Below are 12162 nucleotides of genomic sequence, written 5' to 3'. Positions count from 1 at the left end.
GGATACTACAAACGGGTGAGATTTAAGACACTACTAAATTCTTTTAAAGCTTTCCGTAGTATCCGTAGAATTTTTGGGTTGGGTAGGTTCAATCACTATACTCCCACGCTGAACAATGACAGCCTACCCGCCATTTTTTACAGGGCTTATTTTTCAGACTGGCATAAGGCAGGCATACTGAAATTAGGAGACCTCCTCACCTGTGAAGGGGTAATTCCCTTCACTGATTTATCTGCCAAATATAAACTCAAGAATGAAAATGCCTTCAAATATCTTTCTGTCTCTGATTTTCTGTCTAGGAAAGTAGGGGGGCCTCAGGATTCAGGGAAATTGTCCTCCTTGACACCTTACGTAAACCATTACCCCCTCGAATTGGCCTGTTATATAACATTATAAACAAACAGACCCCTGACGACTTACAGAATGTAGCCGACCAATGGCACAAGCTCTCTTCTACCAGCAGCACTTTTTTAACTCGCTCACCCTATCACAGAACATTTTAATTTCAGCCAAATTACAGGCACAACACTTTAAAACTATTTTTTTCCTGTAATTTACTCCTAACAAGATAGCGAAGTGGGGCTCTGGCCAAGGCACGCTCTGCCCTAGATGCTCGAAATATGGGGCTAACTCCATTCATATCTTCTCTACTTGTCTAAAGCTCTCTACTACCCTAAACCGCATACAGGAGTTTCTAAGAGAAGTTACAACTCAGCCTATAACACTAAATCCTACAATTATCATGCTGGTAACACAGACTGAGACCACACAGCCAAAAAGAGATGGTCTAATTTTCATTGCCATGGCAGTCTGGAGAATCTGTGTGGCCTCTGCCTGGCTTGACCCTGAGCCCCCGTCATTCTCAAAGTGGTTAGCCAGACTTACCGCTACTTATCACCTATAAATTGCTGCTTATGCCAGGAAGGGACGTAGAGGCCGGAAAAAGGGCCTTGAGGTATGGGATAACTTGACCTCCTGGCTGGCACAGTCAGGTTAATCACCTCTTTGCCTAAAGTGCTTGCTGTTTTTTTTCTCAGTCTTGTCCTTATCTTCTTTTTTGCTCTCTGCACCGTTTTTTCTACTCTTTTTCTCTCTTTTTATGTGCGTCCTGTCTGGCTGTGCCTTCTTTCCTTAAAAAATGTATACTTGGGTTCTCTTCAATGAGGGTGGGGGGAGGGGGGCGGGTGCTTCAAGAATGCTCTCTGTATTTCTCTTCTGCACGATGGTAAATAAAAACGTTAAAAAAAATAAAAATAAAAAGGAACAGTCTGTCCTTCACTGTTGGTCACATAGGTATAACTATAGTGATTGAGTATAACTCTGATAACTAGGTTTGTCTTCTTATAGCTAGTCTGTAGAAATGTATTCTCAAGCATCTCTGCTTGTAGAGTACGCAAGATATCAGTGTGTGTGTTTGTCCATAATTTGGCTGAATAGGTGGGGGAAATCAGGACATACAAGGGCTACCCTTGCTCAGCATAGTGCGCAAGTAAATATATCAAAATGTAAGAAATTCCAACAGGGACTGCAGCTTTTTCAGTGTGCTGGGAGGCTGCAAGGAAGCACACTTCTGAAGTAAGTCTGGAGCTAGGTCAGGGGACTCCAACATTTTCTGTAATGAGAGCTACTTTTGATCAGTGAAAATCGTTGTGACCTACTGAAGGCCAAGCAACTTGCGCATTGTTACCAGACACCCCCTTGCCCAGCTTCATTGGCTTTAAATCTAATGTCCATGGAGCCCGATACCATGATTTAAACAAAATACTGTGACTAGGAGTACTATGATGGGGCTGCCATGTGCATCAATGAGTGCATGGCTTGAGAGGATGTTTGAATGATAGGTGAATGGATGGGATATATGTGTATGGGTGACTGAGAGCCTGTCATATGTTCTTATGGCACGGGACATAACTTTAGCCATATGTGGCAACATTATGTTTCATGGGAGAAATTTAAAGTGCAGAAACATTTTCTGCAAAAAATGTTCTTAATTAGGAAAAAGTTTCTGAACTGTATATAACATTTTTCACTTTACATTTCTACAATTTTGCCATATTTTTCAGTTATAAATATGGCAGCATTTCTACAAGCTACTGGGAGCAAAATGCCTGCTATGTGTAACTGTGACACTTTGAAATGGGAGAAAATTCAATTGAAGAGTTAACTTTATAGTTATATGCATTCCATGAAAACACAACATTTCATTTTTTCTCCCATGTCAAAGTGTCTTTACTAGCTGCAGGCATTTTACTTCCAGTGGCCTGTAGATATGGTGCCATGTTTCTAACAGTATTACACAGGCCTTAGTTACCTTTCGGGTCCCCTTGTTTACTATTTTTGATGTTTATAACAGAGCAATACCACAGGGGATGATGGACGGAGCGTTTGAGCAAATCAAACACTCACCCCCAGTCAACTGATCTGGGTTTAATCCATCATCATTTTTTTTAGCTCACTCCACCACCCCAGTTCGGACATGGCCATATGCAAATCAGTCTGACCCTGTGCCTCATGGATAACTATGGGCCGAAAATTAGTCCCGCTTGCGGAATTTGCGGATTTTCTGCAATTTTGCGATCCGTGAATCCCGCGAAATTGCAGAAAAAACTGCAAATCCGTGAGCGGGACAAATTTTTTACAGGAAGCACTTACAGGGTTACAGCAGGTGCCCAACTTGAAGCTAATTTCTTTGTAACCATTTACAAAATGGTTACAAAGAAATTAACTTCAACTTGGGCACCTGCTGTAACGCTGTAAGTGCTTCCTGAGCGGCGCCTCATTTCCTACTTGCAACTATTGTCTGACCCCGCTCTGATCCTCGAAGTAGGGTCAGAGAATAGTTACAAGTATGGCACAAGGCTCCTGTCACAAAAATTAAACCTCAACAGGAAGCACTTACAGATAAATAAAGCAGGTGCCCGAGTTGAAGCTCAAATTCAGTAACGTTTTATTGACATAGTGAGCACGGTCGAGGCTGGGCAAGTGTGCTTTAACCCCATCCCTGCCATCAGAAATTAGTTTTATTACTCGAGGGAGGTCTTTGCATCCATGAGTTTCTTGAGCGAGATCCCCTTGTAGTTCCTGTGGCCAGGAGGCTGCTTTCTCCTCACCTGCTGCCCTGCTCGCTCTCTGACCCTTTACACAAGAGGCATGTGCACACGCATAGAAGCCTCGCACCACACACTAGCAGTATCAAACGTTTTTCCTGCCCTTTCCCAACTATGATGGACAGCTCACTCAAGGGACCTCGGCGCCTTTTGGCGCGGTGGCAAAGTTACAGGCACACATGGTCAGTGGAGACAAATCTTCTGGCCCTTTACGCAGCTGCAGTGTAGGAAAAGTACTATACATTTACACAACGAGGTAGCACTTACTGATTAGCCAGTACTGCAGTTGAGTAGAGGTATTGCACAAAACAGTGGCATCTTCGTGTATAACTATGCAGGGCAGGATTCATTCTGGCACGAGGCTCCTGTCACAAAAATTAAACCTTAACAGGAAGCACTTACAGATATAGCTGGTGCCTGAGTTGAAGTTCAAATTCAGTAATGTTTGTAATCAGCCCAAAACATTAGTGAGCACGGTCGAGGCTGGGCAAGTGTGCTTTAACCCCATATCTGCCGTCGAAAATTAGCTGTAATACTCAAGGGAGGTCTTTGCATCCATGAGTTTCTCGAGCGCGATCTCCTTGTAGTTCCTGTGGCCAGGTGGCTGCTTTCTCCTCACCTGCTGCCCTGCTCGCTCTCTGATCCTTTACACAAGAGGCATGTGCACACGCATAGAAGCCCTGCAACACACACTAGCAGTATCAAATGTTTTTCCCGCCCTTTCCCAACTATGATGGACAGCTCACTCAAGGGACCTCTGCGCCTTTTGGTGCGGTGGCAAACTTACAGGCACACATGGTCACTGGGGAAAAATCATCTGGCCCTTTATGCAGCTGCAGTGTAGGAAAAGCACTATACATTTACCCTACGAGGAAGCACTTACTGATTAGCCAGTAGAAAGTACTCAAGTTAAGTATGGTGCAAATCGCAAAAAAATCTGCGATTTCGCAGGAAAATCCATAAATTTGCAGATTTCTTTGCAATTTCAGGCAAATTTGCGGACCGCAGATCTGCAAAATTCACCCATACTTACTCATGGGAACAGTTCAGCCCGAACTGCCAAGCCATGTCTTCCCTGGACCGGAAACAAGCATCCTGGGACAGGTTTCGGGTTCATAACCCTCATCAGCCAGGCTATCTTGAATCCAGTGGCAGAGTGAGCAAGGGACCCACTTCTGGGCATACCCTATATCGCTATGTCGCTATGTTTCTAACAGAAAAATACAGTCATTTGTTTTAATTTTAGAATTTAAAGTGTAGAATCATGCTTCATAAAACATTAGGACTTAACTGGCTTAATTTAAAGTACAGCAAAACATTAAGTTTTAATGATTCATAGTTTTGTTTTACTTTAAATATCTCTCATTGAAAAGAAAATGACTGTATTTTTCAGTTACAAATATGACACTGTGTCTAGCAACCACTAGGAGCAAGATGCCTGCTGTTTGTAAATGCAACACTTTGAAAAGGGAGAAAATTAAAATGAAGAGTTGACTTAATTAAGTTAACTTCATTTTAATGTTCTATCATATAAAAGCATTCAGAAACATCATTTTGTTTGCATGTTCCTATACTGAGTTTTCAACTACCTTTATTTAAGAGTTAATTACCTCAGTGCTTCATTTCTGAAAAGTATGAACCATATGGGTCATAAATCTGAGTGGAGCACTGCTCATTATCAGGTCTGCAATGTAAAATAAACATACCCTTTCATCAACTTGGAAAACTCAAAACTTATTTATTGCAGTTCTTAGTTAAAAATGAACTCAAGGCTGGGAGCTACTCTGAAGGTTTCTGCTCGACTGGTTGAAGACACCTGAGCTAGACCTTTGTCTTCACTGGACAACTCATATCCTTAGAAGGTTAGAGTCTGGTAGGCAATTTTTGAATTCTTAACATTACCTTTGTAACCAAGTGATGTTTATATGGTTACTACTCTGTCCACCCTAGTTAGGTGTAGATCTAAATTATCATCTATGATCAATATATGACAAGGCCTCGGGATCTGGTTGTAAGATCTCCATGATGATCACTCAGAATAAGCCAGGATGGTTCTCATAGCCCATAGAAAATCATTAAAACGAGAACTCCACCCCATCAAAAATAAGGGTGATTAGATACTCAGTTTCTGGCACCATATTATGACTGAAAACCCCATTGGCGATATCCTCGCTTATTTTGTATTTATTTTACATCAGGTTGGTCATTTCTCCTGTGCTATGTGCATTTTTCACTGTGTAGGTTCACATATGCAAGTTTAGATATCCTTAGTCTAAAACTATCCTAAAGGAGCCATCTGGTTTCAAGATGGGAAAAGGGATGTGTTCATTGATAACAACCAAGGCAATATTATCCCCTGTTATTCCAAATGATCTAATATTGCTTTTATACTAAAATTTGCTTCTGAATTTAATGGGGATTGTGCTTGTGCTTGAGGTTCACTGTATAAGGAAATTACAAATGAAATAGAGTTTATTCCACTCCTCTTGGTTTCTGTATGAGGCCGGAGCCTGTCTTACATCCCATTCACTGGTATAAACTTCCCTGATGTTTTCCGGTACCATGGGAGAAAAAGACACCCTTTTAATGTAGTCCCCCTGTGCTCTTCCCTAATAAAGACTGAAGGCCAGTCCTCTTTAACTAGGATGATGTCATAAACATTGGACAATTGTGACTAGAAGAGTGTGTTAATGGTACGTGATATATCTCCTTTCTGTATGTTTAAATGTTTATCTAGAGCCATTATTTTTATAAGGTCATCGGTTAGATTCACATCCAGAAACCTCTGTAGTGTCTGATGGACTATTGTGACTTTTGCTGCATTGTCTAGAAACACTCTTTTGCGAAGTCCTATTTCGCAACAGTGCTAGGATCTTGAACTGGACCCACTTTCAGTCGCTGTCGTATAGCCAGAACTGAAGCTTATCCCTGAATGTTGCTCAGTATGATAGAGGAAACTGTAGAAATGTTTGGCATTAACGTCATTCCTAAGGACTGAGTTGGTGCAGCTCCATGCTCATTCTGTACCTGCTTAAGTATGTCACTAAGAACTGTCAATGAAGGTGCGCAATTCATGCTGGTGTAAATGCATGTATAAATACTTCCTCAGGTATTGCACTCCCCTACAGGTGGCACCATCCTAAGAGCAAGACACATTGTATTCTATGTTTGTCCTGGATTATATTGTATGCTGCTTCTAACTGGTTGGTCTTGCGAGCAATCCAGAAGGCCATTTCATCACACTTCATGGGCGCTTTTCCCATGAAAGCATTAATAGTCTGTGGACTAATTGCTTGAACTTGTGTCAGAGAGGCTGGTCCCACTGTGAGAGCTGATCTGGAGCTCAAGGTATATTGAACAAACGTTATGAATCTCCTTTATAAGAGGAATGTTTGATTAAAATGTCAAACACTTCAGCAAGTGCTAGATTGTCAAGGCAAGGAACAGTCATGTATCCAGCCAAGACCGGCCACATAGCCCCTTCATTGTTCAAGGCACTCAAACAAACATTTCTGTGCATATGTGGCAATTTACCAGCAAATTAGTCTAGGTGTTCCCATTAAGTCAAAGTGATTTCCAAATCTTGGTATTGTGCCAGTGGGTCTACCACTGACTAGACAATGAACTGCCATGAGGCAACATGAGGCAGAATTGATAAGCTTGAACTCCACCAATGAGTCAAAGAGCTCAAAGGCATACACAGTGTGTGCAGCTATTGCAAAAGAAACTGCCCCACCCCACCTCCATCAGTGACACCTCAAGCTTTAAGATGCTGAGTGATTTCTTCCCTGCAATATGTCCCTATCACAATAGGTGCTGCCCTGGTAAATGGATTACATTGAAACTGCAATCAAAGAATTAGAAAACCCACAGACTGGGGAATGACCTTTCAAAAGTAAAGCTTGGCCAACCCACGTAAATTGGTGCCTCTTTATCCCAATTAGGAGGTAACCCTGATTATTCAGGACATCGCTGTAATAATGGTTCATGTGTGTGAATAGTGAAATAACTAGTCAAGGCATAATTTTAAGATACAGTCCCCGAGTTAGGCACCAACTGTTGCATAAACTACCACGTTGGCATAGTTCTACAAGGTTTCCTTTCCCACCTGTGGTTGACACAGGTGAACATGGTTCAATGCACCTGTGCTGAATGCAAAAGACAAGGTATTGCAGCCCCACAGAACCCCACCCAATACATAGTTGGAGTAGAGCTATTGCCTTTGGGTTACTAACTAACCCGGAAACAGGATTAGGGGCAAAGTACTAAAAGAAACAAACCTATTTCATTGTTCACAATATCTCACAGACATTAAGCCTGGGTGGTGAACTCCACTCCATTCAGGGAGTTTCTGGAGTTGTGCACTCCACAGAGCATGCAGAGTTCCGATAAACTCCACTACACAAAGCGGAGCAGAGTTTTTTCCTCGTCTGTGCTCACCAATGTTAAGTTGACGACCCCGTGCGAGGAAAATCCAGTTGTAGACCATCTCCCAGAGAGGTTTCTCAGCGCATGCGGTCGCAGATGGTCACGACTGTTCACATTGAGAAACCATCTGTTTGTGTTGTGGAGGGTGCCGCTCGAGTAGGAAATCCACTTGAGCTGCAGAAAGAAGAAGCACCCTCTTATGCTGTGCATGGTGCCAATCACACTGATTTGACAGTTCAGGACAAACCCCGGAGCTACATATAAGAGCGAACGTCGTGACCTAATGCACTTTACCAATTGCGGAACTCCGAGTAGCTCAGCAGAGATTTTCAGTCATGCGGAACTGCATGAACTTGCCCAGGCCAACCACACATTGCACTACGAAGAATAGGCACTTTTAACTAAAAGCATGTATTACAAAAGGCCAAACAAATCTCTCAGCACAACTAGAATAACTACACAGGATATCATAAAAACAGCAGGAGGCACATTGCAAATGCCTGCAGATGGTCGCTTTCTGAGCGAGCTCCTGCGGTCGCTAGATAATCCTTTAATTTATCCTACGTCAACTTCCTGCAAATTGTACCAAAACTGCATATATGCGAACCGGAAGGTATTGGCATCCCAGGGAACCTGGTTGCACTGTTTGAAGTAACTCTGAAGTGGGAAAATCGCCCCCAACTTCACACGAGGGGCGAGGCCCGAGGATGTGCCCGAGCGTGAGCAAGCGGCTCTGCGTTGTGACCCTCGGAGGCAAGACGGTGGAGGAGACCGCGAGAGGAGCTCTGATAGTGCCCGGTGCCTAGGCTGACTGAGTGGCACTGGGGAAATCGCCAGCCTCGGAAAAGGCTTGAAACCCACCGGGAAGGAAGAATCTGCTCAACTACAGCGCAACAACAGACGTAGGTGAAAGCGAAAGCGGGCACAGCCCTGTATTGCTAGCGGGTGTCCGGTAACGAACTAGTGAAGGCCCGGGAGGGCGAAAACATACATAAACTTGCGACTGGCGAATACAGCTGACACTAGAGCCGCTAAATGTGCACCAGCTGGTTCGTACATCACACGGAACAACACTTGTATAACGTGCTCACTGAAATAGATGGCCAGAACTACTGCCGGCCTGGTTAAACAGTGAGGCAAAGACTTAGATAAGTAATTTAGAGTGCTAAGTATATAGTAGAACATGCATCTGTACTTTATATCGACATTATCATAGATTGTATATAAATATGGTTGTATAAGTGATGTAAGGCATACACATGTGATCCAGCCACATACGGTTTTTGCAGATCTTGATGTGAAAAGTTAATTTATTATAGCGACCCCCTGTGTGATAGCACACCAGGGTTCTTGGCAGGCAGTTCCCACCCACTTGTGTATACCACTACACTTGGGGTTTTCTTCAAATGTGAATCAAGCTGGGAAGGGGAGGGGATGAGTGGTTTCTCTTATAGGTTTGTCTTCGCCATGATTGGGATGGCGGTGTGGGTGGGGGTGGAGGAGAGGGTAATGTAAAAAAATAAATAAATAACACAATAGAAACTAAATCTATGCGCTATACTAAGAGGGAATGCAGAGTAGAATGACTTGCAATCTGGGCAAAGGACCTCTCCTGGCAAGTGGTTAAGCGGCAGGCCTTATATACTAAATCTTAGCAGATTCTGGAATTTCTGACATAAGTTAACAAATTCCTGACATAGATTATGTGCATCAAGGTGTGTGTTCCAGTTGTTTCTTAATAAAAATATAAGGGGAAAGGGGATGATCCAGCGCTTCGATTGAAAAACTGTCTCACAAACACTAATATCACCTCAATACTCACCATACACCTTTAAACACTAATACAAGGCCCATAACACCAATGAGACAATTTTTGAGTAACTGAATCATGTGATTTGATTTATAAACTATTCACATAATATTTACACTAATATATACAACTGCAGTTTTATCTTTCATTTTCATGATTTGAATCAATTATTAACAAAAATCAAACCACAAATGGTGGATGGATCGACTAATGGAAACTAGACCATGAATAAACAAGACCAGCTTGTCACTTCAAATCTAATTTTATTTACTTTATTTTCATAAAGAAAGAGCATTTTACGTTTTAGAATCTTTATTTTATAAGCAAATAAGTAAGCAGCATTTTAATAAGGAAATGAAAATTAGAACTGACATTTCAAAGTAAGCTCAGAAACATGAAGAATTAGCAAAATAATAGTTTTCCATTCCCTGAACCTATTTCCCTGTCTAAATCTCTCTTTACCTAGAAAAAAATAAATCCTTAAAGGTCTGCTGTCCTTACATGCGTCAAAGGTCCAACGGCATGACACACCACTCAGGAATCGGAAAGTAAGAGTTTTTTCCCTGCTCATGGTGTCATAATTTATACCTTTCTCTCTACATAAACTTTCTACATTTTACATTCTTTCATAGGAATCCAAGCTTTTCATTGGCTGTCCTGTGTCAGTCCACGATAAAGTTTATTAGGTCATTCGACTTTTGACCAAAATCCAGGCTTCATATAAGGCCCATTGTCTTTCATTTCCACATCCTCGATTTCCTCAAGAATGATACTTTACTCGAGCCTAGGACATCTACTTCCTAACCTTGGCAGGCATAACAAAAATGCTGTCCTTGGCTGGCCTCGGTGAACACGTTCAACAGGACAAAGAAGTTGCTCTTTATTTCATAACGACTTTGCAGCAAAATTCTTCACAGCTGCGCATGTGCAAGAAATCACTCTGGACAAGCTTTCGTGTCTGCAGCTCTGTCAGCCATATTTCTGCACCATCTTTAGGCCTTACTTCGGAAAGTATTATTAAACAAACACAAGACATCAATTAATTAAAGAATTGAGACCCATTCTGTTACCCTCCCCCTTTGCTAATTAACCCTGTTAATTAGGTTACCTGGCAAAAGCACACAAAGGCAGCACTATATTTATTTGTCCTTTTTCGATTGGCAGGAACTCCAAAAGCTTTTATCACAAAAGACATAACATAAGCACATAAAATAAGCACATGCCATTAAATTAAACTGCCGCATTTAATACTGACAAAGACAATAGACAAGGTTAGTTTATTAATTTTCTTTGCGTTTGCAACAAAAAGCACATTAGTCCTGCGTGTGTAATCGTGAATGTATCTTTTAAACTAAGTTGATTAATAATTTCATCACAAGCTTATTAGACTGATTACTTTTATTAGGAGAGATTAACTTCTCAAGTTTGAACAAAATTTTATTCATTTCCTTGCTCCATCAGGGGTCAATACAGACTACGCTATTTTGACTACATGTCTGTATTTGCTCTTATCTAACCTTAACATGGGTATATGTTTTGTTATGTTATGTTATAGTAACTTCTAAGTAGTTAAAGAGACAGCGGTCTGGGGGAGGCCACTAAGGTCCTCAGGTAGCCAGGGCTACTATTATTTAAGGTAGAGCCTTCATCTAGGTTAGTAGTGGAAGGGAGTCCAAGCAGAACTGGAGAAACAATGTGTGAAGGGACACAAGGTTGTATGAATGACATCACATTTATTAGCATCATAAACGGAGTATCATTCACTTTTTAGAGTAACTAGTCCCGGTGCTCACACAAAAAGGTGAAAGTGTGTGAAGTGATAAGTGCTGAAGACTTAAAATTAACATCGCATTGACAACACTGTACAAAACTCCACAAATATTAAGTTATGTTAAAAGAGTTTTGGTTGTGAAAGTTGGCGGTGTTTCGATCTCCTTAGTTAGAGACCATCATCAGGACAAAAAACATGTGAGCTGGTAGGATCTGGCAGCGTGATCGCCGGTGGGTCATTGATTTTGTGGGTGGGTTCTTGGGGAGAATATGTGACACGTTAGGAAGTGGTCCACACATTCAGCGGTAGTTGTACTGAAGGCTGGGTCAGGGGTGTCCTTGAATCATGCAGAAGGGACCAACGGGCACGTGTGGGGCAATTGTGGGAAAATTGCAGGGAGTAGATCCAGGGTAACTCCGGTCTCGGCAGCAAGCAGCTAATCGTGCTGGAGTTGGCCGGCGCGGGTAAGTCAGCAATTTTCCCACTATTGGCCCCCACTGGCCCGTTGGTACCTCCTGCTTGATTGTGTGTGTGTGTGTGTGTGTGTGTGTGTGTACGTGCGTGTGCGTGTTTTTAAGCTGTTTATTATAAACACAATTCTGTCAAAATATCACCTGAGATCCATATAGACACAACTCAAATATAGGAAGCGTTCTGCCTTCATAGAACATGTTTCCAGACAGAAAGCTATGGAACAGGCACATTGATTTCCCCTTGAAGTAGAAATCTAGCCTAGGTCACTTGAATGTGGACTGAAACAAGGTAACATGGAAATGCAAGCCCCCTTAGTTGTCGTGTTCACATCTTAACAATAAAATCATGGTCAAGGCCAGGTCTGCCAGACAATGCAGAAAATATCTGTTTTGGAGTAGCAAAGGTTTGCTGCTACCTTCCACTATGTTCTGCTCCTGAGTGAAACCAAACTGGTAAAAGGAGCTGAGGACTCAGTAGAGTATGCGTGGGGCAACCAACAGAACCCTTAAAGGGAAACAAAACAGGACAACTATACAGAACCTTCAAAGTAGGCCAAAACAGGAAGAGCAGAT

This window comes from Lissotriton vulgaris, chromosome 7 (assembly GCF_964263255.1).
Source record: "Lissotriton vulgaris chromosome 7, aLisVul1.2, whole genome shotgun sequence".
NCBI lineage: Eukaryota > Metazoa > Chordata > Amphibia > Caudata > Salamandridae > Lissotriton > Lissotriton vulgaris.
This window is presented reverse-complemented; position numbering follows the sequence as displayed.